Raw genomic sequence first — 27,868 nt, 5'->3', positions numbered from 1 at the left:
AGTGTTAATGAAAAGTCCCACCCATATGTGTACAAGGAAAAAATATTACAGGTAAAAAGCCCAAACCTAGGGTACACTAACTATACTGGAGCCACATTTGTAGTAAAGATGTCCGGTAGATGCTCCCTCAAGAATCTCAAAACCTGTTGGCATTCCATAGATGCAAATGGGGCATTAACACCTAACGATACTTTATACCAACTACAGAGAAAGGTGTACACTTGATAACAGCACATGTGGAGATGCCAATGGTAATAACACAGGGTACTTTATGATATACATAAGGCTCATTTATACCAAAACTTTTGGGATGCCTCTGCCTAAGGGTATGTATTGGGTTTGTGGAAAATGGGCATACTCATGGATTCCCTTAGGTGCTAAAGGACAATGTGTACTCTCCTCAGTATTCCTATAGAGCATGACTTGGTGCCAAGTGACCTGACATATTTAAGACATCTCAGTAAAAGAGAAGTGAAAAAAGGATATGTATCTTTCAGATTTTCTGATGGTGAACGTACGGCTGGAACTTTGTTTCCTCTGTCCACTATCTATTTGGTGGAAAAAGTTGTGTCCCAAACCTTAACGGTACTAGATCAGATGGTAGGGGAATTGGTCGTTTCAATCAATCAGACAGTGGAAGAGCTGGCTCAAGTAAGAAAAGTGGCTTTACAAAATAGGATGGCACTGGATCAGCTGTTGGCAGCAGAAGGGGGCACGTGTGCAGTGGTAGGACAAGAATGTTGTACTTATATTGAAGATCACAGAGCTGAAATAAGTGCTCATCTGAGCAAGGTGGGAGAGTTGCAGCAGGAAATGATAAGGTTAGGTGCTAGTGAAGGTTGGGATCCAATTGGATGGCTAGGAGGAAGTATTGCAAAGCTTTTTTCTGGAGTATTGCAGTACATTGTGTTTGCTGCACTGATTGTAGGAATCATATATCTTACCATCAAGTGTGGACCAGTAGTCTGTGTACAATGTGGTAAAGGATTTAAAAGGTTGAAAGTGCACCATGAAATGACCATTGTGGTGGTAGATGATGAGGTTCCACTAGAACAGGTGACTCAGGGAACAAGTCAGGGGCAGCAGGAAAGACCGGTGGTATATGCTGACATGAGCAAATCTTATGAAAGTTTACAACTCCAGGAAGCTGAGCCCATATACCAGGCTTTAGAGGAGGATCAGGCAGGTAGGGAAAGTACACAGCTTGTTAATTTTACTTATGGACTGGATAACAGGGTAGAAATGAATCAGGATGAGTATGTTAGACATGAAATACAAGCGAGTTTCACCTAACTGTGTCAACACCCTCTTAGCCAACACCAGAAGGTTCCTATAAAAAGAACAGGGATTCCCGTCCGGTGCGGTGAGCATTGGCGCCAGGCCCATCCCCGTGAACCTACCTTTTTCCTATGTTGTGCGTCTACCTAACCCTCATTAGAAATTGTGAAATTGAACCTTCTGATTTGTGTATTAGAGTGCCAAGTATATTGGCAGAGAGAGGAATGATATAGATAAGTGAATACACAAAATGGAAGCTGGATGTCAGTTTGTCTATTGCTTAAAAGAAACTGTTGCTTTAAATGTGATTCTTATATGTTTGCAGAAACTTTGATTTTAGTAGCAATTAAGGAAGTTAGTCTAGCTTTACAGTATTTCATAGACTGTGGTTAGCTAGTATCCTATAGAAAAGGGAAGTCGAAAGTATGTTGAAGGTAAAAGTATATTTTTAATGTAACAGTCATAATCACAAGATGCTGAGCTAATTAATTGGAAATCCCCCATAAGGGGAGTTTATAAATTATAATATATTCTGATATTTGAAATGTAATTGGTCTATGTATATGATTGGCTTGTTAATTTGATTAGATCATGTAATGCTATGATGAAAGTATATAAGATGAAATCAACGTGTCAATGTGCAGTTCATGATATTCTTTTATCGTGAGCCCTGTGAACTTCACAATGCAATAAATCTACCAAAGAGACTTCAATGTTCTTCAATTATTTTACATGACCATATCATATAGATTTCAAGGATACTGTAGGTATCATATGATAACTTTTATTTCAATGCGGAAACACAGATTCTGGGGAATATAATCTACCACTGAGCAACATCACATTTTATAGACTGGTCAATAATTTTTCATAGTTTGATTGAAACTTTTCCAATTTCTCTAGAGTATTTTAATGCATTTGTTGATCTGGAGAGGTTACATAGAGTTAAGAAAGAATCTACATTTTGCAAAACATGGAGATGCCGGGGATTGAACCCGGGGCCTCATACATGCGAAGCATGCGCTCTACCACTGAGCTACATCCCCTGTGAAAAAGTGTGGTACTCATTCGACTGCAGATTTGCATTGTACTCAAGTTCTACTATTTTCTAGTGTTCTAAGGGTCATCTCAGAGTATAAAGCAATAAAACCCATTACATTTTGCCAGAGTTCAAGGAACCCAAAGTTTCCACAGCTGATGAGGATACAAGTAGATGATCATTCCACACTTTAAATTGCTGTTAGACTTCTTCACCGGAGTCTGGGTTATCATCAGAATCCCCTACCTTATGTAATGAATGGCATGGATATTGATCAAGTATTGCCAAGTAGAGGACAGTCTTACATTCTGTTTTATCAGTAGTGTCAGAACTTGGAAGAAGGGCACATAGGATACAGGCTATGACTGCCTCCTGGGCATTGCTGACTAAGGCTTCACCAGGTATTTTGTACAGAGTTGATATGTGTTTATCTTTTCATGCATTGATTGATCACTAATGACTTGACATTCAAGGCCAAATCCATCCTCCATAGGTTCACAATGTGTTTAAAGATGTCTGTCCTTCTTAATCAATTAGTTTTGCTGTATCGTGTGATTTGTTCTTTTATGAAACTACTGCTTTTATAGTTCATTCCCAGTGAAATTAAAACTCTGTTTCATAATTACCATCAGTGTTTGGAGAATGTCAGTAGGTATGATATGGTAACTGCTGGTTAAATAAGGAAACACAGTATCCACAGAATATAATCTACCACTGAGCTACATCACATTTAATAGAATGATCAATTATTTTTCATAATTGGTGTTAATTCTTGCCCATTACTGTAGAGTGCATTCATGCATTTGTTAGTCTTGGGCTCTTCTGAAGAGGTTACATACAGATAAGTAAGAATCTATATTTTGCGAAACACGGAGATGCCAGGGATTGAACCCGGGGCCTCATACATGCAAAGCATGCGCTCTACCACTGAGCTACATCCCCTTTGAGTTGGTGTGTTTTGATACCGAGCGATTGCTGTTCTGCATAGTACTCAAGTTCTACTACTTCCACTGTTCTAAGGTTAAACTCAGAGCACGGAGCAAAGATAACAATTATACCTTGCTGTATAGATTTCAAGGATACTGTAGGTATCATATGATAACTTTTATTTCAATGCGGAAACACAGATTCTGGGGAATATGATCTACCACTGAGCAACATCACATTTTATAGACTGGTCAATAATTTTTCATAGTTTGATTGAAACTTTTCCAATTTCTCTAGAGTATTTTAATGCATTTGTTGATCTGGAGAGGTTACATAGAGTTAAGAAAGAATCTACATTTTGCAAAACATGGAGATGCCGGGGAGTGAACCCAGGGCCTCTTACATGCAAAGCATGCGCTCTACCACTGAGCCACATCCCCTGTGAAAAAGTGTGGTACTCATTCGATTGCAGCTTTGCATTGTACTCAAGTTCTACTATTTTCTAGTGTTCTAAGGGTCATCTCACAGTATAAAGCAATAAAAACCATTACACTTTGCCAGAGTTCAAGGACACCATAGTTTCCACAGCTGATGAGGATACAAGTAGATGATCATTCCACACTTTAAATTGCTGTTAGACTTCTTCACCAGAGTCTGGGTTATCATCAGAATCCCCTACCTTATGTAATGAATGGCATGGATATTGATTAAGTATTGCCAAGTAGAGGACAGTCTTACATTCTGTTTTATCAGCATTGTCAGAACTTGGAAGAAGGGCACATAGGATACAGGCTATGACTGCCTCCTGGGCATTGCTGACTAAGGCTTCACCAGGTATTTTGTACAGAGTTGATATGTGTTTATCTTTTCATGCATTGATTGATCACTAATTACTTGACATTCAAGCCCAAATCCATCCTCCATAGGTTCACAATGTGTTTAAAGATGTCTGTCCTTCTTAATCAATTAGTTTTGCTATATCGTGTGATTTGTTCTTTTATGAAACTACTGCTTTTATAGTTCATTTCCCACTGAAATTAAAACTCTGTTTCATAATTACCATATACTTGACATCAGTGTTTGGAGAATGTCAGTAGGTATGATATGGCAACTGCTGGTTAAATAAGGAAACACAGTATCCACAGAATATCATCTACCACTGAGCTACATCACATTTAATAGAATGATCAATTATTTTTCATAATTGGTGTTAATTCTTGCCCATTACTGTAGAGTGCATTCATGCATTTGTTGGTCTTGGGCTCTTCTGAAGAGGTTACATACGGATAAGTAAGACTCTATATTTTGCAAAACATGGAGAGGCCGGTGATTGAACCAGGGGCCTCATACATGCAAAGCATGCGCTCTACCATTGAGCTACACCCCCTTTGAGTAGGTGTTTTTGATACCGAGCGATTGCTGTTCTGCATAGTACTCAAGTTCTACTACTTCCACTGTTCTAAGGTTAAACTCAGAGCACGGAGCAAAGATAACAATTATACCTTGCTGTATAGATTTCAAGGATACTGTAGGTATCATATGATAACTTTTATTTCAATGAGGAAACACAGATTCTGGGGAATATAATCTACCACTGAGCAACATCACATTTTATAGACTGGTCAATAATTTTTCATAGTTTGATTGAAACTTTTCCAATTTCTCTAGAGTATTTTAATGCATTTGTTGATCTGGAGAGGTTACATAAAGTTAAGAAAGAATCTACATTTTGCAAAACATGGAGATGCCGGGGATTGAACCCGGGGCCTCATACATGCGAAGCATGCGCTCTACCACTGAGCTACAACCCCTGTGAAAAAGTGTGGTACTCATTCGATTGCAGCTTTGCATTGTACTCAAGTTCTACTATTTTCTAGTGTTCTAAGGGTCATCTCAGAGTATAAAGCAATAAAAACCATTACACTTTGCCAGAGTTCAAGGACACCATAGTTTCCACAGCTGATGAGGATGCAAGTAGATGATCATTCCACACTTTAAATTGCTGTTAGACTTCTTCACCGGAGTCTGGGTTATCATCAGAATCCCCTACCTTATGTAATGAATGGCATGGATATTGATCAAGTATTGCCAAGTAGAGGACAGTCTTACATTCTGTTTTATCAGCAGTGTCAGAACTTGGAAGAAGGGCACATAGGATGCAGGCTATGACTGTCTCCTGGGCATTGCTGACTAAGGCTTCACCAAGTATTTTGTACAGAGTTGATATGTGTTTATCTTTTCATGCATTGATTGATCACTAATTACTTGACATTCAAGCCCAAATCCATCCTCCATAGGTTCACAATGTGTTTAAAGATGTCTGTCCTTCTTAATCAATTAGTTTTGCTGTATCGTGTGATTTGTTCTTTTATGAAACTACTGCTTTTATAGTTCATTTCCCAGTGAAATTAAAACTCTGTTTCATAATTACCATATACTTGACATCAGTGTTTGGAGAATGTCAGTAGGTATGATATGGCAACTGCTGGTTAAATAAGGAAACACAGTATCCACAGAATATCATCTACCACTGAGCTACATCACATTTAATAGAATGATCAATTATTTTTCATAATTGGTGTTAATTCTTGCCCATTACTGTAGAGTGCATTCATGCATTTGTTGGTCTTGGGCTCTTCTGAAAAGGTTACATACAGATAAGTAAGAATCTATATTTTGCAAAACATGGAGATGCCAGGGATTGAACCTGGGGCCTCATACATGCAAAGCATGTGCTCTACCACTGAGCTAAATCCCCTTTGAGTTGGTGTGTTTTGATATCGAGCGATTGCTGTTCTGCATAGTACTCAAGTTCTACTACTTCCACTGTTCTAAGGTTAAACTCAGAGCACAGAGCACAGAGCAAAGATAACAATTATACCTTGCTGTATAGATTTCAAGGATACTGTAGGTATCATATGATAACTTTTATTTTAATGAGGAAACACAGATTCTGGGGAATATAATCTACCACTGAGCAACATCACATTTTATAGACTGGTCAATAATTTTTCATAGTTTGATTGAAACTTTTCCAATTTCTCTAGAGTATTTTAATGCATTTGTTGATCTGGAGAGGTTACATAGAGTTAAGAAAGAATCTACATTTTGCAAGACATGGAGATGCCGGGGATAGAAACCCGGGGCCTCATACATGCGAAGCATGCGCTCTACCACTGAGCTTCATCCCCTGTGAAAAAGTGTGGTACTCATTCGATTGCAGTTTTGCATTGTACTCAAGTTCTACTATTTTCTAGTGTTCTAAGGGTCATCTCAGAGTATAAAGCAATAAAAACCATTACACTTTGCCAGAGTTCAAGGACACCATAGTTTCCACAGCTGATGAGGATGCAAGTAGATGATCATTCCACACTTTAAATTGCTGTTAGACTTCTTAACCGGAGTCTGGGTTATCATCAGAATCCCCTACCTTATGTAATGAATGGCATGGATATTGATCAAGTATTGCCAAGTAGAGGACAGTCTTACATTCTGTTTTATCAGCAATGTCAGAACTTGGAAGAAGGGCACATAGGATGCAGGCTATGACTGTCTCCTGGGCATTGCTGACTAAGGCTTCACCAAGTATTTTGTACAGAGTTGATATGTGTTTATCTTTTCATGCATTGATTGATCACTAATTACTTGACATTCAAGCCCAAATCCATCCTCCATAGGTTCACAATGTGTTTAAAGATGTCTGTCCTTCTTAATCAATTAGTTTTGCTGTATCGTGTGATTTGTTCTTTTATGAAACTACTGCTTTTATAGTTCATTTCCCAGTGAAATTAAAACTCTGTTTCATAATTACCATATACTTGACATCAGTGTTTGGAGAATGTCAGTAGGTATGATATGGTAACTGCTGGTTAAATGAGGAAACACAGTATCCACAGAATATAATCTACCACTGAGCTACATCACATTTAATAGAATGATCAATTATTTTTCATAATTGGTGTTAATTCTTGCCCATTACTGTAGAGTGCATTCATGCATTTGTTGGTCTTGGGCTCTTCTGAAGAGGTTACATACAGATAAGTAAGACTCTATATTTTGCAAAACATGGAGATGCCGGGGATTGAACCCGGGGCCTCATACATGCAAAGCATGCGCTCAATCATTGAGCTACACCCCCTTTGAGTTTGTGTTTTTGATACCGAGCGATTGCTGTTCTGCATAGTACTCAAGTTCTACTACTTCCACTGTTCTAAGGTTAAACTCAGAACACGGAGCAAAGATAACAATTATACCTTGCTGTATAGATTTCAAGGATACTGTAGGTATCATATGATAACTTTTATTTCAATGAGGAAACACAGATTCTGGGGAATATAATCTACCACTGAGCAACATCACATTTTATAGACTGGTCAATAATTTTTCATAGTTTGATTGAAACTTTTCCAATTTCTCTAGAGTATTTTAATGCATTTGTTGATCTGGAGAGGTTACATAGAGTTAAGAAAGAATCTACATTTTGCAAAACATGGAGATGCCGGGGATTGAACCCGGGGCCTCATACATGCGAAGCATGCGCTCTACCACTGAGCTACATCCCCTGTGAAAAAGTGTGGTACTCATTCGATTGCAGCTTTGCATTGTACTCAAGTTCTACTATTTTCTAGTGTTCTAAGGGTCATCTCAGAGTATAAAGCAATAAAAACCATTACACTTTGCCAGAGTTCAAGGACACCATAGTTTCCACAGCTGATGAGGATGCAAGTAGATGATCATTCCACACTTTAAATTGCTGTTAGACTTCTTCACCGGAGTCTGGGTTATCATCAGAATCCCCTACCTTATGTAATGAATGGCATGGATATTGATCAAGTATTGCCAAGTAGAGGACAGTCTTACATTCTGTTTTATCAGCAGTGTCAGAACTTGGAAGAAGGGCACATAGGATGCAGGCTATGACTGTCTCCTGGGCATTGCTGACTAAGGCTTCACCAAGTATTTTGTACAGAGTTGATATGTGTTTATCTTTTCATGCATTGATTGATCACTAATTACTTGACATTCAAGCCCAAATCCATCCTCCATAGGTTCACAATGTGTTTAAAGATGTCTGTCCTTCTTAATCAATTAGTTTTGCTGTATCGTGTGATTTGTTCTTTTATGAAACTACTGCTTTTATAGTTCATTTCCCAGTGAAATTAAAACTCTGTTTCATAATTACCATATACTTGACATCAGTGTTTGGAGAATGTCAGTAGGTATGATATGGTTACTGCTGGTTAAATGAGGAAACACAGTATCCACATAATATAATCTACCACTGAGCTACATCACATTTAATAGAATGATCAATTATTTTTCATAATTGGTGTTAATTCTTGCCCATTACTGTAGAGTGCATTCATGCATTTGTTGGTCTTGGGCTCTTCTGAAGAGGTTACATACAGATAAGTAAGACTCTATATTTTGCAAAACATGGAGATGCCGGGGATTGAACCCGGGGCCTCATACATGCAAAGCATGCGCTCAACCATTGAGCTACACCCCCTTTGAGTTGGTGTTTTTGATACCGAGCGATTGCTGTTCTGCATAGTACTCAAGTTCTACTACTTCCACTGTTCTAAGGTTAAACTCAGAGCACGGAGCAAAGATAACAATTATACCTTGCTGTATAGATTTCAAGGATACTGTAGGTATCATATGATAACTTTTATTTCAATGAGGAAACACAGATTCTGGGGAATATAATCTACCACTGAGCAACATCACATTTTATAGACTGGTCAATAATTTTTCATAGTTTGATTGAAACTTTTCCAATTTCTCTAGAGTATTTTAATGCATTTGTTGATCTGGAGAGGTTACATAGAGTTAAGAAAGAATCTACATTTTGCAAAACATGGAGATGCCGGGGATTGAACCGGGGGCTTCATACATGCGAAGCATGCGCTCTACCACTGAGCTACATCCCCTGTGAAAAAGTGTGGTACTCATTCGATTGCAGCTTTGCATTGTACTCAAGTTCTACTATTTTCTAGTGTTCTAAGGGTCATCTCAGAGTATAAAGCAATAAAAACCATTACACTTTGCCAGAGTTCAAGGACACCATAGTTTCCACAGCTGATGAGGATGCAAGTAGATGATCATTCCACACTTTAAATTGCTGTTAGACTTCTTCACCGGAGTCTGGGTTATCATCAGAATCCCCTACCTTATGTAATGAATGGCATGGATATTGATCAAGTATTGCCAAGTAGAGGACAGTCTTACATTCTGTTTTATCAGCAGTGTCAGAACTTGGAAGAAGGGCACATAGGATGCAGGCTATGACTGTCTCCTGGGCATTGCTGACTAAGGCTTCACCAAGTATTTTGTACAGAGTTGATATGTGTTTATCTTTTCATGCATTGATTGATCACTAATTACTTGACATTCAAGCCCAAATCCATCCTCCATAGGTTCACAATGTGTTTAAAGATGTCTGTCCTTCTTAATCAATTAGTTTTGCTGTATCGTGTGATTTGTTATTTTATGAAACTACTGCTTTTATAGTTCATTTCCCAGTGAAATTAAAACTCTGTTTCATAATTACCATATACTTGACATCAGCGTTTGGAGAATGTCAGTAGGTATGATATGGTAACTGCTGGTTAAATGAGGAAACACAGTATCCACAGAATATAATCTACCACTGAGCTACATCACATTTAATAGAATGATCAATTATTTTTCATAATTGGTGTTAATTCTTGCCCATTACTGTAGAGTGCATTCATGCATTTGTTGGTCTTGGGCTCTTCTGAAGAGGTTACATACAGATAAGTAAGACTCTATATTTTGCAAAACATGGAGATGCCGGGGATTAAACCCGGGGCCTCATACATGCAAAGCATGCGCTCTACCATTGAGCTACATCCCCTTTGAGTTGGTGTGTTTTGATACCGAGCGATTGCTGTTCTGCATAGTACTCAAGTTCTACTACTTTCACTGTTCTAAGGTTAAACTCAGAGCACGGAGCAAAGATAACAATTATACCTTGCTGTATAGATTTCAAGGATACTGTAGGTATCATATGATAACTTTTATTTCAATGAGGAAACACAGATTCTGGGGAATATAATCTACCACTGAGCAACATCACATTTTATAGACTGGTCAATAATTTTTCATAGTTTGATTGAAACTTTTCCAATTTCTCTAGAGTATTTTAATGCATTTGTTGATCTGGAGAGGTTACATAGAGTTAAGAAAGAATCTACATTTTGCAAAACATGGAGATGCCGGGGATTGAACCCGGGGCTTCATACATGCGAAGCATGCGCTCTACCACTGAGCTACATCCCCTGTGAAAAAGTGTGGTACTCATTCGATTGCAGCTTTGCATTGTACTCAAGTTCTACTATTTTCTAGTGTTCTAAGGGTCATCTCAGAGTATAAAGCAATAAAAACCATTACACTTTGCCAGAGTTCAAGGACACCATAGTTTCCACAGCTGATGAGGATGCAAGTAGATGATCATTCCACACTTTAAATTGCTGTTAGACTTCTTCACCGGAGTCTGGGTTATCATCAGAATCCCCTACCTTATGTAATGAATGGCATGGATATTGATCAAGTATTGCCAAGTAGAGGACAGTCTTACATTCTGTTTTATCAGCAGTGTCAGAACTTGGAAGAAGGGCACATAGGATGCAGGCTATGACTGTCTCCTGGGCATTGCTGACTAAGGCTTCACCAAGTATTTTGTACAGAGTTGATATGTGTTTATCTTTTCATGCATTGATTGATCACTAATTACTTGACATTCAAGCCCAAATCCATCCTCCATAGGTTCACAATGTGTTTAAAGATGTCTGTCCTTCTTAATCAATTAGTTTTGCTGTATCGTGTGATTTGTTCTTTTATGAAACTACTGCTTTTATAGTTCATTTCCCAGTGAAATTAAAACTCTGTTTCATAATTACCATATACTTGACATCAGCGTTTGGAGAATGTCAGTAGGTATGATATGGTAACTGCTGGTTAAATGAGGAAACACAGTATCCACAGAATATAATCTACCACTGAGCTACATCACATTTAATAGAATGATCAATTATTTTTCATAATTGGTGTTAATTCTTGCCCATTACTGTAGAGTGCATTCATGCATTTGTTGGTCTTGGGCTCTTCTGAAGAGGTTACATACAGATAAGTAAGACTCTATATTTTGCAAAACATGGAGATGCCGGGGATTGAACCCAGGGCCTCATACATGCAAAGCATGCGCTCTACCAGTGAGCTACATCCCCTTTGAGTTGGTGTGTTTTGATACCGAGCGATTGCTGTTCTGCATAGTACTCAAGTTCTACTACTTTCACTGTTCTAAGGTTAAACTCAGAGCACGGAGCAAAGATAACAATTATACCTTGCTGTATAGATTTCATGGATACTGTAGGTATCATATGATAACTTTTATTTCAATGAGGAAACACAGATTCTGGGGAATATAATCTATCACTGAGCAACATCACATTTTATAGACTGGTCAATAATTTTTCATAGTTTGATTGAAACTTTTCCAATTTCTCTAGAGTATTTTAATGCATTTGTTGATCTGGAGAGGTTACATAGAGTTAAGAAAGAATCTACATTTTGCAAAACATAGAGATGCTGGGGATTGAACCCGGGGCCTCATACATGCGAAGCATGCGCTCTACCACTGAGCTACATCCCCTGTGAAAAAGTGTGGTACTCATTCGATTGCAGCTTTGCATTGTACTCAAGTTCTACTATTTTCTAGTGTTCTAAGGGTCATCGCAAAGTATAAAGCAATAAAAACCATTACACTTTGCCAGAGTTAAAGGACACCATAGTTTCCACAGCTGATGAGGATGCAAGTAGATGATCATTCCACACTTTAAATTGCTGTTAGACTTCTTCACCGGAGTCTGGGTTATCATCAGAATCCCCTACCTTATGTAATGAATGGCATGGATATTGATCAAGTATTGCCAAGTAGAGGACAGTCTTACATTCTGTTTTATCAGCAGTGTCAGAACTTGGAAGAAGGGCACATAGGATGCAGGCTATGACTGTCTCCTGGGCATTGCTGACTAAGGCTTCACCAGGTATTTTGTACAGAGTTGATATGTGTTTATCTTTTCATGCATTGATTGATCACTAATTACTTGACATTCAAGCCCAAATCCATCCTCCATAGGTTCACAATGTGTTTAAAGATGTCTGTCCTTCTTAATCAATTAGTTTTGCTGTATCGTGTGATTTGTTCTTTTATGAAACTACTGCTTTTATAGTTCATTTCCCAGTGAAATTAAAACTCTGTTTCATAATTACCATATACTTGACATCAGTGTTTGGAGAATGTCCGTAGGTATGATATGGTAACTGCTGGTTAAATAAGGAAACACAGTATCCACAGAATATAATCTACCATTGAGATACATCACATTTAATAGAATGATCAATTATTTTTCATAATTGGTGTTAATTCTTGCCCATTACTGTAGAGTGCATTCATGCATTTATTGGTCTTGGGCTCTTCTGAAGAGGTTACATATAGATAAGTAAGAATCTATATTTTGCAAAACATGGAGATGCCGGGGATTGAACCCAGGGCCTCATACATGCAAAGCATGCGCTCTACCACTGAGCTACATCCTCTTTTTAGTTGAAGTGTTTTGATACCGAGCGATTGCTGTTCTGCATAGTACTCAAGTTCTACTAGTTACACTGTTCTAAGGTTAAACTCAGAGCACGGAGCAAAGATAGCAATTATACCTTGCTGTATAGATTTCAAGGATACTGTAGGTATCATATGATAACTTTTATTTCAATGAGGAAACACAGATTCTGGGGAATATAATCTACCACTGAGCAACATCACATTTTATAGACTGGTCAATCATTTTTCATAGTTTGATTGACACTTTTCCAGTTTCTCTAGAGCAGGCATTCCCAACCACGGTACTCAAGGCACACTAACAGTGTCAGGCTTCAGCACAGGTGACTTAATTAGTTGCTCAGTGATAAAGCCTAATATATATCCTATATTAAACACGCTAAAAGGTTAAGAGACTCAGTACGCTATTGGAGTAAGTGGTACCGTAAGGGTACGTACTCAGCGTAGCGGACGCTTAGCCGTGGACGAGACGCACGAGCGGCACATTCGCTCACGGCTTAATGCGTAAAGGCAAGCACGCTATAGGCTGCTGATTACCGTAATGATACGCTATCAGCGTAGCGGACGCTCGAGACCACGAGGAGATCACGAGCGGCGCTGACGCTCACAGAGTTAAACCTTTGTAACAGTGATAAGGTGTAAATGCAACACAGTGTAACCTTGTTAGTTTAAAAGCTGTATGAGCGACTCTTACGCTCTGAGAACCCTTTTGCAATATAATAAACACTCAAATACCGGTCTAAGGGTCTAACACCTTTTAAGGGAATGAATGAACGTTCAATCGCAAAAGAATACACAATACAAGTTATACACTACCAAACTAACATAAAATACCTAACCGAGTTACTACACGTTTAAAATACAACAAAGACACAATTACATTTAAGGGGGAAGGAGAGAGAGAATGGCTTACAACAAAATAGGAGATAAATATGGTTGCAGAGAACTTACGCACAAGGGGAACAATCGCAAGCGCCTTTCTGGATATCCAGCTCCCGATTATCAGTGATGAGAACCGTTGAGAAGAGTAGAGAGCTGGCCCAGATCGGCTTGTCTTTATATACACTTACACACAGTACAGTACAATGGTCCCTACATTCTTATTGTTCATTGGACACAGGAATTCGTCTCTGCATTATAACAAAAGGTCATAGGTTGGTTCATACAGGTGGGCTGTGACTATTTCAAACTGCTCAGGTGGGAGGGAAACTGGGTTTCCCGCCGCATGGGTAATAAAGTGCAAATATAGTAAATGTCCATAAACTTCTTATGTCCATAACTATACGCACGAGCGAGTAATCCGCTTCAAACCAACACCGGAATATTGCTAATTATATTCTCTTCCGATGGATACTAAACACCACTGTGTAACCCCTGTCTGACCCTTCGTATCAAACAAAGAGGAATCTCTCTGTCCCCGAACATGCTATATTAACTAAACTTTCAGATTCTATCAAAGGGACCATAATCTACAAAATACATTATATGACTAAAATATGTTACGATTGAGTCGCCCGCTAGACGCACACAAACTCTACCGTAAATGCTCATACCGTGCGCCTGCAAGTGCACGCGACCACGAGTATACGCACGCACGGGAGAGCTTCATGCCCGTGCAGCGGGCACACGCATGAGGTGCATATATGGCAATGTGCAGCGTGATATTTTTCTGACTTTGACAGTCCACCCTTTGGCAGTCACCAATAACTGCCACTTCCTAAAACAGTTCAAAAAGAGAAAAATATATGTCATGTATAATACATTTCTATGATTGGGTAGGGGAGAAGAGAAGAAGGTGGGAAAACGGTATGACCTAGTGAGATAGTTGAAGCATGTATGTATGAGTCCATGTTTGAGGGGTCATGTATCATCGTGCCGTACGTGTTTTAAATCAAGCTTCGAGGTATTGCGAAGTATACATTTGAATTCCTTCTTATCTCGTGGTACGGGTCTGTGGATGGACTGTCAAACTTTACCGAGCTCTTTTCGGCTTTTGGTTGCAACAAAATGGAGGAGCACATTTTAGTTGATGATACATGAATGGGGGGATATGTGAGTGCTGATATCTGTGCCTATATTCCCTATCGACTATGTGTGTTATTACCTGAAGGTTGTAGAGATGAAGATAAGGAGCAATTATGGTAAATGCAGTCATAAACTATGTGAGTTTAATATACATTTGCCGATTGAGGTCTTGTCTTGTGTCTTGTCTTGTCTTGTCTTGTCTCGATGTACATGTTGACTGTAGTCTCCCGATGCTTTTGCTATAAACGGTGTGCAAAAAGCTTTTTCAATGTCCATAGACTTACAAAAAGTGTTGGGCTAGCGTAAAGTTAAAGTTACTAGGGATATGGGGGTCTATGGCATAGTCCATCAGTTGTCTGTGTAAAAGGTTGTCAAATTCTTCTTCCAAGCGGATGTCTTTGTACCTTGGAGGAAAACAAAGGAGAAACGGGTGAAAGAAACGGACCGTGGAATCACATTTTCATCACAACATTGTCTCTATCGTTGGGTCATAAACCAAATCAGTCGTTGTTATTACAGTATCTTCACTTCTTAAACTCATCACTCGGGCGCTACGTTTACACTTTGTTAAAACCCGAACGCATCTAAATATCAGACCGACCAATATGGTGACACCCAGAATACACAAAAGAAATTTCCCTACATCCATGATAATACCTTGGGTCCATTCTCCTAAACCAGAGAACCAATTTCGTGGGTTCAACCATGACACCCAACCGGTCAGCTCATTACCCACAGCAGCGAGGGTGAGATTGTGTCTCCTGCGGAACTCCCACTTTAATTGGAGAATGTCGTCCATCTTTTGGTCTATGACCTCGACCGGGTCCTCAGTGCTATTTGTAATATAAGTGCAGCATTTTACGCCGTACTGCGTTGCCAGTGTGACACAATATCCACCCGTCACTGCCGTGAGATAATTAAGAACCATCCTATGCTGAACCAGTTCTGTTTTATAAGCTTGGAGCTCCCTTCCGGTATACCTGAATGTGTCATCATACATTTCAGTGATATTGTCTAATAAATTTGCAAGCGCAGATATATATTTATAATTTATCACTCCTCTGGCGGTACGAGTGATATCTAACGCGATTAGAAATTGAATCCCGGTGGATTCATGGATCAGGTCAGAGGCCGGATGCTCTGGTCTTTCTATCAGATGCCGTTTAACGATGTGCTCGTAATGAGTGTGAGTATAAGGAGCTTGGGCACTGCGGTGAATATCCTTCATTTTAGTGTGAGATACGGTCATTACCTCAGGCAGTACTTTTCCAATATAACATAACCCTTCTGAGTTTGGGGCAAGCCACTTATACGCCTTCCTCCCGCATATGAAATATGCATCATCGGGGAGAACATATGGGACGGAGTAGGACATAACCATATTACACATTTTCCATACGAAATCTCCTAACCCTAATTCTCCCATCTGTTTAGTACACGTATCAGTTTGTACGATATGTGCACAGTATCCTGGTGATACTTCTCCAACTCTCATGATCCTACTTCCTAGGGTATACCTATATCGGAAATATTTTCCACTACCGGCTATGTGGCGTATAAGTTCTGTATCTGTAGGCATTCTATCGGCTCTGTATGAAAAGGTCATGGTTTGGTTATTCCATGACACTTCCCAATTTCCCGGCTTTCGGGGATTGGAAATGTTAAAACATACTAGGGATCTATCCACATGATATTGGTGGAGCTTCAAACTAGGAGGACTGGAGATATTAAACCTCCTGTCCACCGGCCTCCCACCACTTAGCTCAAGTACCTCCCCTATAGTTAAAGGGAATGGCACTAATCCTGATTTGCTATGGCCTTGAGGTACTTGAGAGCATACCCAACAATCTGTCTGATTTAACACTTTACCCACTAAGGAGTGATAGTCACTCAATGGATGCCGGTCCATGTGGATATTAAAACTGGACTGACATTTCTTGATGCACCCATCCTCAACTACACTGTCACAGAGTCTACAGATACAGTTCTCTTCAGCTAACAATCCTTCACAATTCCTCCTATCGTCAATGCTATCGGATCGTTTTCTGATACTCGCCTTTGCTCGGTGATTATGTTGTTCTTGGAAATCTACGCCTCCATCTCTGTCATCAGAACCCATTCCAGAACCTCTCTCGACCTCCATGGCACTCTCGCCGGAACAGACTGCTCTGGTTAACATCATGGTCAACAGGAAAATCCATATCACAGTCTCTTGGGGCAAGTCCATCTTATAGGAGGAAATGGAGAAGAATGAGAAGGGGGAAAGAAATAATTGAGGGAGATGGGATGGGAAGTGGAGAAAAACAATAAAAGGGAACAGGGAATCGACAACTGCCTCCGATCTTATTATTCTCAATGCTCAGGTGCCGTCTCAGTCCTCCTGAAACAGACACTCCAGTGATACAACTTCCTCTACCGTCTGTTCTTTATCACGGGACCTCTCTGGATCAGCAACCTTCTTACAATGGGACGAATGAACCCAAGTCTCTCTCTCGGCAACCTTCAATGCTGTCGTGCTAATCAATAAGACTTGGTATGGTCCTTCCCATCTGTCAATAAGGCAACCTGAGCGTAGAAAATTCCGTATCATTACATAATCCCCAGGTTCAATGTCATGACAATTACTATCTGGCAGATCAGGAATCACCAACTTCAAATTGTCATTCTGATTCCTTAGCTGTTTACTCATCTTAACCAGGTATTTTACAGTCACTTCATTGTCACACTTCAAATCATCCTGAGGGTTAATCATAACATGCGGTTGTCGACCGAACAGAATTTCAAAAGGGGACAGATTAAGAGGGGACCTGGGAGTGGTTCTGATGCTGTATAATACAATGGGTAAAGCTTCTGGCCATGTCAATCCTGTTTCTGCCATAACTTTGCTCAATTTATTTTTAATAGTGCTGTTCACTCTTTCTACTTTCGCACTCGCCTGGGGGCGGTACGGAGTGTGCAGCTTACTATCAATTCCCATCAACTTACACATTCCTTGAAAGACATCACCTGTAAAATGGGTACCCCTATCATTTTCAATTATTCTAGGGATACCGTATCTACACACAAATTCCTGCACAATTTTCTTAGCAGTAAACATAGCGGTGTTTGTGGCCGCAGGAAATGCTTCAACCCAATTTGAAAACACATCTATATAAACTAGTACATACTTCAAATTTCGACAAGGGGGTAATTGTATGAAATCAATTTGTATTACCTGAAAAGGGCTGCCTGTAGGTGGGATATGAGATGGTTCTGTTGGTATTGCCTTTCCGATATTCTTCCTCAAGCAGGTGAGGCATGTCATTGCCCTTTTTCCCGCATGGGAAGAAAATCCTGGGGCGCACCAATATGCTCTTACCAACTTGCACATCCCTTCCTTGCCTAGATGAGTCAGCCCATGTGCTGCTTCCGCTAAACTTGGAAGGTATGCTCTGGGTGCCACTGGTTTACCCTGCCCATCTGTCCAGAGTCCTGAGGACTCCTGGCCATATCCTTTTGCCTTCCAAACTGCCTTTTCCTGTGTGGAACACAAATTTTGCATTTCACACAATTTCTGTGTGTTGACGGTATTAAATACTATCAGTTGTGTGGTGTCTGTTTGTCTGGGGGTACCAGCTGCTAACTTAGCAGCTTCGTCTGCTCGGCTGTTACCAAGTGATACCGGGTCTTGGCTATATGTATGTGCTTTACACTTGATAACAGCCACTCTGTCGGGTTCCTGTATCGCTGTTAGAAGCCTTTTGATGTGGGCTGCATGCGCTACCGGTGTACCAGCTGCCGTCATGAAATTTCTGAGGCGCCATAGTGCTCCGAAATCATGGACTACTCCGAATGCGTATCTAGAATCGGTATAGATATTGGCTGATTTGCCCTTAGCCAATTCACATGCTCTGGTTAGGGCAACCAGTTCAGCAACCTGGGCTGAGTGAGGTGGGCCTAGCGGTTCTGCTTCTATGGTGCCTTGGTCATCTACGACTGCGTATCCAGTACACAAGTCTCCCGAGTCCGTCTGTCTGTGACAACTACCGTCAGTGTAGAAAGTAAGATCTACATCTTCCAGTGGGTTGTCACTGATGTCAGGCCTTGCCGTGAAATTTTGGGTCAAATATTCCATACAATCATGCGTGTCATCCCCTGTCTTAAATCCTCCTTCACTATTACTCTCATCCTCCACCCTTTGTGCCTGTCCAGGCACACCTGGGAGATACGTTGCTGGATTTAATGCACTGCATCTCTTTATGGTGATGTTTACGGGGGCCATTAATGCCAATTCCCATCTTGTAAACCGTGCTGATGAGACGTGTCTAGTTTGAGCCGAATTCAGCAAGGCTGACACTGCATGTGGTGTATGGATTGTGAGGTTGTGTCCTAGCACTACATCTTCGCTTTTCATTACTAGCAATGCTATCGCAGCGACACTTCGCAAGCATGTGGGGAGGGATCGCGCTACCGTACCTAGCTGAGCGCTGTAGTATGCTACCGGCCTGCTGGCATCACCGTGCTTTTGGGTTAGGACGCCTGCCGCGCAACCAGCACTTTCTGTTCCGTACAGCTCAAAGGGTTTCCCATAGTCTGGCATACCTAATGCTGGTGCCTGCGTTAGGCACTGTTTAAGTCTCTCAAATGCCATCTCGGATTCGTCTGTATGCGAAATCCGATCAGGTTTGTTTGATGAGACCATCTCCTGCAAAGGTAATGCTAGCATGGAAAAACCTGGGATCCAGTTACGGCAATACCCACACATTCCTAGAAACGTTCTGATCTGTTGCTGGGTTTATGGCAGAGTCATGTCTCGAATTGCTTGGATTCTATCAGCGGTCAGGTGTCTCAGTCCCTGTGTCAGACAGTGTCCCAAATATTTTACTTTAGTCTGGCATAATTGCAACTTGTCTTTGGAGACCTTGTGTCCTGTGTCTGAAAGATGAAACAGGAGCTGTTTCGTATCTTTCAGGGACGCTTCCAGTGAATCTGAACATAGTAGTAGATCATCCACATACTGTATCAATATTGATCCACTCTCTGGTTGGAAAGACTGTAAACAATCATGCAAAGCCTGTGAAAATATACTTGGACTGTCTATGAAACCTTGTGGTAATCGAGTCCATGTGTATTGGACTCCTCTGTATGTGAATGCAAACAAATATTGGCTGTCAGGGTGCAGAGGTACCGAGAAGAAGGCGGAGCAGAGGTCAATAACAGTGAAAAATTTCGCAGTGGGAGGGATTTGCATAAGGATGACAGCTGGATTTGGCACTACGGGGAACTGACTCTCAACTATTTTGTTAATCCCCCTTAGATCCTGCACTAGCCTGTAACCCCTCCCCCCACTCTTTTTCACAGGGAAGATGGGACTATTGGCAGTGTTGGATGTTCTTACCAGAATGCCCTGTTGTAGCAAGCGCTCTATTACGGGGTATACTCCTAACTCCACCTCTGGCTTCAGAGGGTATTGTGGGATTTTTGGAGCTATCCTACCATCTTTTACTTGCACAACGACTGGAGCTACGTTTGCCATTAATCCAGTGTCTTGTCCATCTTTAGTCCAAAGTGACTCTGGTATTTGGGATGTCATTTCTTCTACCTGGGATGAACTCCTATTTATCATAACGGTATGTGACATTAATTTTGATGGGGAGTCTAGCATGTCTCGTACTTCCTGAGCGTGATTCTCAGGTATGTCTAAGAATACACCTTCAGGAGTACAATAAATGACGCACCCCATTTTACACAATAAATCTCTTCCCAGGAGATTAGTCGGTGCCGATGCAGCCAGCAAAAAGGAATGCTTGGTATGCAAGGGCCTTATTGTAATCTCTGCTGGTTTGCTAACAGGGTAGTGCTGTACTACTCCCGTTACTCCCATGGCTGGAATTGTCTTACCAGTGGTTCTCATGCCCACTGTCGAATTTATCACTGATTTGGCCGCCCCCGTATCTACAAGGAAATTTAATGATTTACCAGCTACATCAATTGTGATCTCGGGTTCACTTCCAAGACTTGCAATCAATTTAACTGGCTGCAGATTACAGGTGTGGCCACACCCCTATTGGGTATGGTGACCTCCCTGAATCGCGCTGGCAGCAATTACTTGTGGTGGGGGTAGATGGGAACTATCAGAGATTTGCCAGTCTCTTCTTGGGGGGTACCTTTTTGTTTCCCCTGCATGTGGCTCATAGCTCCGCCCTTTCGGTCCTTGATCCCAATGTCTCGTATCAGGTCATTGTCTAGGGGATTGATATGAATTTTGTATTTGTCTTGCTTTACAATCACGTGACATGTGTCCCTCTCTGTGACAACTATAACATTTTACACCTCTTGACTTACCCACAGGGGTCACAGTTCTGGGCTGAGGTGGCCGGGTAGTGAGGGCCTGTATGCTTACAACCATTAATCTATCACTCTGTGACTCCCTGTGTCTGATGATATTCCGATCATGCCCAGCAGCAGCCTCTCCCAATGCATCCACCGACATACCTCTCCAATCAGGCCTAGTGGTTTGTATTCTATTTCTTAAAACCTCCTTTAGACCGTCCATTAATACTGAAACAGCTACTTCCCTGTGGTGTACATTAGTTTTAATGTCATCTATACCAGTGTACCTAGCCATATCCTGCAGAGCCCGGTGAAAATACTCTGGTGTGGATTCACCTTCTTTTTGTTTTATCGTAAAGATTTTATTCCACTTTACAACTGCAGGAAAATATACCCCTAACTGTAAGTTGATTCTCTTTACATTATCCTGATTATACTCGTCTGTTAGTGGTACTTCCTCATCTAACTTGCAATCAGCGATAAACTTTAACGGATCAACACTGGGGGGTAAACATGCCCTCAAAACTGTCCTCCAATCTTTGTTATTTGGCTCTGCAGAATTTCCTAGCTCCCTAATATACTTTTGACATGCAACTAAGTCTTTCCTAGGATCAGAGAATTCAGACATCATTGATCTTAATTCTGCTCGGGAAAAGGGACAGTGCATGGCGATGTTCCTGACAGGAGTTGCTCCTGAAGTGTCAGTTTTCCCATTTGGCACTGCTATTACCCTAACAGGATTAAGTCCAACAACATCATTCTGAGTAGATTCTACAACATGTGGTGAAATGGTTTCAGCATAGTGTATGGTGCCGTACTTATCAGTCGATACGACCTCACCTGTCCCTCCGCTAGGGGCCTTTGATACTAATCTTACGGGTTGGGTCGTGCCTACTGCTGTTTCTGATATGGTGGCTGCTAGGGAGAGTGCTGATATTGTTGTGGGCTCATCCTCTTGGTCACAATCCTGGGGAAAGTTCAAAACAGGGTACAACTTGCACGGATTAGTGTTAGCATTAATTACTTTGGTTACATTATCTTTAACTTCTATACATTTAACATGATCCTGAGTGCCATTCTCTGCAACCAATTTCTCTCCAGGTATGTACGGTGGTGGAGGTGCAGTGGCTATCAGTTTCCTGATAGGGTTAGATTCAGTGGCTTGCGCCAACCCCCTTTGTATTTCACCTTCCTGTTGCCACAATGTTAAATAATCATAATGTTTAATACGCCTTTTTGAAGATTTAATCAGGCAAACTCTTCTCCTTAAATTCTGTAATACTTCTGGGTTAAAACTACCTACCCGGGGAAACTTTTCCCCGTCATGCACAGTCATCCTTTCCCATTCATTGCACAACATTTCTGTGTGATGACCATATTTCTCACACATGATATACCTTGCCGACCCGATTGGTCGGTTTACCAAATCAACCTGAACCTGGGTTGATCGCCCCTTACCTGAACAACTGGCCCCCATCTCTGCAGGTGCTGCTTTCACTACCTCTGACTTTAAATCAGGGTCTTCGGCAACCCTTACAAAAACCAAGATGCTCGGGGTAAGGCTGCGGTGGGGGTTTTGCAACGAGGTCCGCCCACTTAACTCCGCCCACGCTGGCCAATACGGCGACCAAAGTTCCCAGAGGTTCCGTACCCAACCTAGGGCACCTAAGTACGTCTACTTGCTCAGGCGTGTGGGAGTGTCTTACCCTCCCCAGCAAGTATCAGTCGCTGGAATGTCCCTGAGTGATCAGGCTACTTCCCTTAAAATAAAAAAAATTACACAAATCACGTTAACAATGTGCAAGTAGCGTTCTTCTGAATTCAAGACACGCTAATGCACACATTCATATGCGGTACAATCGTATCTGCACACAAGCAACTAATCTTATGTGCGGAACGATCAGTGGAATCGAAAATTTCGGCTGCGAATTCCTTCAGCAATGAGCTTCTTTGGCCTATATGGGTCTCGCACCAACCCTCTTCGGTTGTGCTTCTCTACTTCTAGTCTGCTGTACCTGAACCTCCTGGTCCTTGACCTCCTGGTCTGTTATGTACAGCAGACTCTACTGCTCATAAATATGTCGAGATTAACAAGGGACGCCTCCCAAGCCACCCCACGCTATCACTCTCGCTGGTGTACCTCTTTCTACTGGCCTATGGTTCCCACTTCCGTAATAAAAGAGAAATCTTATATATACACACTCTTACATTCGAACACTCTTATTTCTGTACAGAATTCCTTTCATTCAGTAATAGTCTAACCCAGAAGAATTACAACAGAGAAAGTCTTTTTCTTTTAACTTTAAACTTTTGGATTTGAGATAGATTTGTGTTATTTTCGCGTTACTTCCTTATCGCCTATTAAAACAATACTATCGTGCGGTTTGTATTATGTGGGTGTATCCGTACGCTCCGTTGCGTGATATACGCTCCGTGCGTCGACCCTTGCGTTGCGTACGCCCTGCCCTTGTAAGGACACGTGTACGCAGACCAAGTACGTCCACAGTAACACACTACACGTTTATCAATGTGAATGATCTTTAACAGTAATCATTCACTGACACCACCCAAATCTCCCTTGTTTTCTAGGCGAGACTGTGTGCGTGCCTTTTACAATTATTCCCTTAAATATTTATCTTTTAACTATTAATAACAACAAATGTCTCAACACGTTATCACTAGTGTGTGGCAATCAGGAGAATGAGGTACGGACAAATAATACTAAACAAGGAATACAGGTGTGTGTGCTTATACGTACGTTCGCAAAACAGAAACTAAACAGGTTTTAAAAGACAATAACGTACTGTTCTTACCTTCCGGTTCCGGATTCCTTCAGCACTCCTTACTAAGCGAAGCAGACGCTTATCTGGTCAGCACTACGAGGAATATTACCTCCCGCCTTTTGCTGACCGATAATGTCTGCTGAAATTACCTAGTGCAGATATGTGAAGAGCGGGCGAGTCCCCAATTGATAAAGCCTAATATATATCCTATATTAAACACGCTAAAAGGTTAAGAGACTCAGTACACTATTGGAGTAAGTGGTACCGTAAGGGTACGTACTCAGCGTAGCGGACGCTTAGCCGTGGACGAGACGCACGAGCGGCACGTTCGCTCACGGCTTAATGCGTAAAGGCAAGCACGCTATAGGCTGCCGATTACCGTAATGATACGCTATCAGCGTAGCGGACGCTCGAGACCACGAGGAGATCACGAGCGGCGCTGATGCTCACAGAGTTAAACCTTTGTAACAGTGATAAGGTGTAAATGCAACACAGTGTAACCTTGTTAGTTTAAAAGCTGTATGAGCGACTCTTACGCTCTGAGAACCCTTTTGCAATATAATAAACACTCAAATACCGGTCTAAGGGTCTAACACCTTTTAAGGGAATGAATGAACGTTCAATCGCAAAAGAATACACAATACAAGTTATACACTACCAAACTAACATAAAATACCTAACCGAGTTACTACACGTTTAAAATACAACAAAGACACAATTACATTTAAGGGGGAAGGAGAGAGAGAATGGCTTACAACAAAATAGGAGATAAATATGGTTGCAGAGAACTTACGCACAAGGGGAACAATCGCAAGCGCCTTTCTGGATATCCAGCTCCCGATTATCAGTGATGAGAACCGTTGAGAAGAGTAGAGAGCTGGCCCAGATCGGCTTGTCTTTATATACACTTACACACAGTACAGTACAATGGTCCCTACATTCTTATTGTTCATTGGACACAGGAATTCGTCTCTGCATTATAACAAAAGGTCATAGGTTGGTTCATACAGGTGGGCTGTGACTATTTCAAACTGCTCAGGTGGGAGGGAAACTGGGTTTCCCGCCGCATGGGTAATAAAGTGCAAATATAGTAAATGTCCATAAACTTCTTATGTCCATAACTATACGCACGAGCGAGTAATCCGCTTCAAACCAACACCGGAATATTGCTAATTATATTCTCTTCCGATGGATACTAAACACCACTGTGTAACCCCTGTCTGACCCTTCGTATCAAACAAAGAGGAATCTCTCTGTCCCCGAACATGCTATATTAACTAAACTTTCAGATTCTATCAAAGGGACCATAATCTACAAAATACATTATATGACTAAAATATGTTACGATTGAGTCGCCCGCTAGACGCACACAAACTCTACCGTAAATGCGCATACCGTGCGCCTGCAAGTGCACGTGACCGCGAGTATACGCACGCACGGGAGAGCTTCATGCCCGTGCAGCGGGCACACGCATGAGGTGCATATATGGCAATGTGCAGCGTGATATTTTTCTGACTTTGACATCAGTTATTTTGATTTAACCATGTGTGCTGCAGCCTGGATATCACTAAAACCTGCACTGTTGGTGTGCCTTGAGGACCGTGGTTGGGAATGCCTGCTCTAGAGTTTTTTAATGCATTTGTTGATCTGGAGAGGTTACATAGAGTTAAGAAAGAATCTACATTTTGCAAAATATGGAGATGCCGGGGATTGAACCCGGGACCTCATACATGCGAAGCATGCGCTCTACCACTGAGCTACATCCCCTGTGAAAAAGTGTGGTACTCATTCGATTGCAGTTTTGCATTGTACTTAAGTTCTACTATTTTCTAGTGTTCTAAGGGTCATCTCAGAGTATAAAGCAATAAAAACCATTACACTTTGCCAGAGTTCGAGGACAACATAGTTTCCACAGCTGATGAGGATGCAAGTAGATGATCATTCCACACTTTAAATTGCTGGCTATGACTGCCTCCTGGGCATTGCTGACTAAGGCTTCACCGGGTATTTTGTACAGAGTTGATATGTGTATATCTTTTCATGCATTGATTGATCACTAATTCCTCGACATTCAAGCCCACATCCATCCTCCATAGGCTCACATTGTGCTTAAAGTTAGTATAACCATTGGTCCTCAGAAATGAATACGTTTTAAGTATTAATATTAGATAGGCCTGTATTTATATAATATCACATTTATTGTGCAGTCACAATCAGAAATATGCATCAAAAATATACATCAATAAACAACAATAAAATGGTAAAATTCAAAGGAGAGTGATAATGTCAATTATTTGATCTCTCCTTCAAATGCATACATTAAAACAAGTAATTTGATTCCTATAATAGTATAAAGTAGTTTGGATATAGTAACTATTGGCAAACTCCCAGACTTTATCCTACCCCAAAGAGCAAAAATAATTTATTTTAGTCAATTTGAAACAATGATGTTCACAGCGGCTGTTTGTGTCCAAATAGTATCATTAGTAGCTGATATGCACCTCGGAGCTGGATATATATAATAGTGCTGCAATTGCTGTCATCCTGGATAATACGTTTGTCCAAGCACTATACACTGGTATAATTACCCTTCTTGGTGCCTCTAATCAATCAGCCACATGTATCTCCACTGCACGGCCCTGTCTCCCGATGGTGATGCACTCACCGCTGGTGGGACTTCTGGCTGGTCACGGGTGCCTCCGTATGGTGTTTCCCAATAGCACCAGGTGATCTGACCGTGGGTGCCGCTGTCTGCTCACAAGCACCTGCTCGCTATGGCTTTCCCGGTGGTGGTAATGATAGCTGCTGATGGAACTGATCTGGCTGTACAAACTTAGTCCAGTGGCACGATCTGTGTAAAGAGCTGTGGTGGGCTCAATAGGTGGTAGGAGGAAGTCTGAGGGATAGCAATTGCCGCTCTGGTTAACGCGTTTCATCCCACAATGCACTGGGACTTTCTCAAGACTGTCTTGAGAAAGTCCCAGTGCATTGTGGGATGAAACGCATCCCACATGTCCCTCCTGGGTTAGGTTAGCCGGAGAGGAGGCAGAACTGTTTCCGTCTCCAAATGGAAGTGACGGAACGCAGTTCGGCCCCGTTCTGGCTCACTTTAACCTCTAGTCCTTAGGCACCCTAGGGTGCCACAGCACACAGTTTGAGAACACATGCTTCATACCAAAAGTGCTTCAATGTAGAGGAGCAGAGTAGCGCAGGAGCTGTAGGGGATTGATATACCCAGTCTAAAAGAACCATTCATTCACATGAGGTCGTAAATGGCTGAACTAATTGTTTTTGATACATTTTTTTTTTTAGAATGCATCCATTTTACATAACCCTTTACAATAAGGCACACCTTAATCCTGAGCAGCAGTGCTACATTTACACAGGATGTACTTAATATTCCAAAGGACCGAATCCCAAGAGACGCCAGTAGCTCAGCGTCTAAATCCCTACGGAGGTTGGGATACCGGCATCAAAATACCGACAGCCAGAATCCCGAATGTTCTTCCAGCGTGACATGCCCGCATCAAACCGTGTGAGGGAGGGTGTGACATTAGGTTTAGGCATTAAAAGAGTGGTTAGGATTAGGGTGCAGGAGTGGGAAAGGTATGCTTAGGTACGGAGGAAGGAGGGTTAGGTTTAGGCACTTATAAAGGGAGGTTAGGGTTATCACCAAGCAGGGAGGGTTAGGTTTAGACAGCAGGGAAGGCAGGCTTAGGCATCACCAGAGAGGGTTAGGGTTTGGCCCCACCGGGGAAGGTTAGGTTTAGGCACCCACAAGGGAGGGTTAGGGTATGGGGCATGGGAGGGTTAGGGTACTTTCCACGGAGCGATCAGGATTCAGATGGTCAGGATGCCACA

The 27,868-nt window shown here is 41.4% G+C and overlaps 16 non-coding genes across 16 annotated transcripts; all 16 read right to left on the bottom strand.

The window, feature by feature from the left end:
* Positions 1–2,252: 2,252 nt before the first annotated feature.
* TRNAA-CGC (transfer RNA alanine (anticodon CGC)) lies at positions 2,253–2,324 on the bottom strand. Its single transcript has one exon. It is a non-coding gene; the product is annotated as a tRNA-Ala (tRNA).
* Positions 2,325–3,187: 863 nt separating this feature from the next.
* Positions 3,188–3,259, bottom strand: TRNAA-UGC (transfer RNA alanine (anticodon UGC)). Its single transcript has one exon. It is a non-coding gene; the product is annotated as a tRNA-Ala (tRNA).
* A 353-nt stretch (positions 3,260–3,612) lies between these two features.
* On the bottom strand, positions 3,613–3,684 carry TRNAA-UGC (transfer RNA alanine (anticodon UGC)). Its single transcript has one exon. It is a non-coding gene; the product is annotated as a tRNA-Ala (tRNA).
* Positions 3,685–4,983: 1,299 nt separating this feature from the next.
* On the bottom strand, positions 4,984–5,055 carry TRNAA-CGC (transfer RNA alanine (anticodon CGC)). Its single transcript has one exon. It is a non-coding gene; the product is annotated as a tRNA-Ala (tRNA).
* An 875-nt stretch (positions 5,056–5,930) lies between these two features.
* On the bottom strand, positions 5,931–6,002 carry TRNAA-UGC (transfer RNA alanine (anticodon UGC)). Its single transcript has one exon. It is a non-coding gene; the product is annotated as a tRNA-Ala (tRNA).
* Positions 6,003–6,362: 360 nt separating this feature from the next.
* Positions 6,363–6,435, bottom strand: TRNAA-CGC (transfer RNA alanine (anticodon CGC)). Its single transcript has one exon. It is a non-coding gene; the product is annotated as a tRNA-Ala (tRNA).
* Positions 6,436–7,310: 875 nt separating this feature from the next.
* Positions 7,311–7,382, bottom strand: TRNAA-UGC (transfer RNA alanine (anticodon UGC)). The gene has a single exon. It is a non-coding gene; the product is annotated as a tRNA-Ala (tRNA).
* A 352-nt stretch (positions 7,383–7,734) lies between these two features.
* On the bottom strand, positions 7,735–7,806 carry TRNAA-CGC (transfer RNA alanine (anticodon CGC)). Its single transcript has one exon. It is a non-coding gene; the product is annotated as a tRNA-Ala (tRNA).
* An 875-nt stretch (positions 7,807–8,681) lies between these two features.
* TRNAA-UGC (transfer RNA alanine (anticodon UGC)) lies at positions 8,682–8,753 on the bottom strand. The gene has a single exon. It is a non-coding gene; the product is annotated as a tRNA-Ala (tRNA).
* Positions 8,754–9,105: 352 nt separating this feature from the next.
* Positions 9,106–9,177, bottom strand: TRNAA-CGC (transfer RNA alanine (anticodon CGC)). The gene has a single exon. It is a non-coding gene; the product is annotated as a tRNA-Ala (tRNA).
* Positions 9,178–10,052: 875 nt separating this feature from the next.
* TRNAA-UGC (transfer RNA alanine (anticodon UGC)) lies at positions 10,053–10,124 on the bottom strand. The gene has a single exon. It is a non-coding gene; the product is annotated as a tRNA-Ala (tRNA).
* Positions 10,125–10,477: 353 nt separating this feature from the next.
* Positions 10,478–10,549, bottom strand: TRNAA-CGC (transfer RNA alanine (anticodon CGC)). Its single transcript has one exon. It is a non-coding gene; the product is annotated as a tRNA-Ala (tRNA).
* Positions 10,550–11,424: 875 nt separating this feature from the next.
* On the bottom strand, positions 11,425–11,496 carry TRNAA-UGC (transfer RNA alanine (anticodon UGC)). The gene has a single exon. It is a non-coding gene; the product is annotated as a tRNA-Ala (tRNA).
* A 353-nt stretch (positions 11,497–11,849) lies between these two features.
* Positions 11,850–11,921, bottom strand: TRNAA-CGC (transfer RNA alanine (anticodon CGC)). Its single transcript has one exon. It is a non-coding gene; the product is annotated as a tRNA-Ala (tRNA).
* An 875-nt stretch (positions 11,922–12,796) lies between these two features.
* On the bottom strand, positions 12,797–12,868 carry TRNAA-UGC (transfer RNA alanine (anticodon UGC)). Its single transcript has one exon. It is a non-coding gene; the product is annotated as a tRNA-Ala (tRNA).
* A 12,834-nt stretch (positions 12,869–25,702) lies between these two features.
* TRNAA-CGC (transfer RNA alanine (anticodon CGC)) lies at positions 25,703–25,774 on the bottom strand. Its single transcript has one exon. It is a non-coding gene; the product is annotated as a tRNA-Ala (tRNA).
* Positions 25,775–27,868: the final 2,094 nt, after the last annotated feature.

This window comes from Pseudophryne corroboree, chromosome 4 (genome assembly GCF_028390025.1).
Source record: "Pseudophryne corroboree isolate aPseCor3 chromosome 4, aPseCor3.hap2, whole genome shotgun sequence".
Classification (NCBI taxonomy): Eukaryota; Metazoa; Chordata; class Amphibia; order Anura; family Myobatrachidae; genus Pseudophryne; species Pseudophryne corroboree.
Note: the sequence above shows the minus strand (reverse complement) of the source record. Positions and strands in the feature narration are given on the sequence as shown.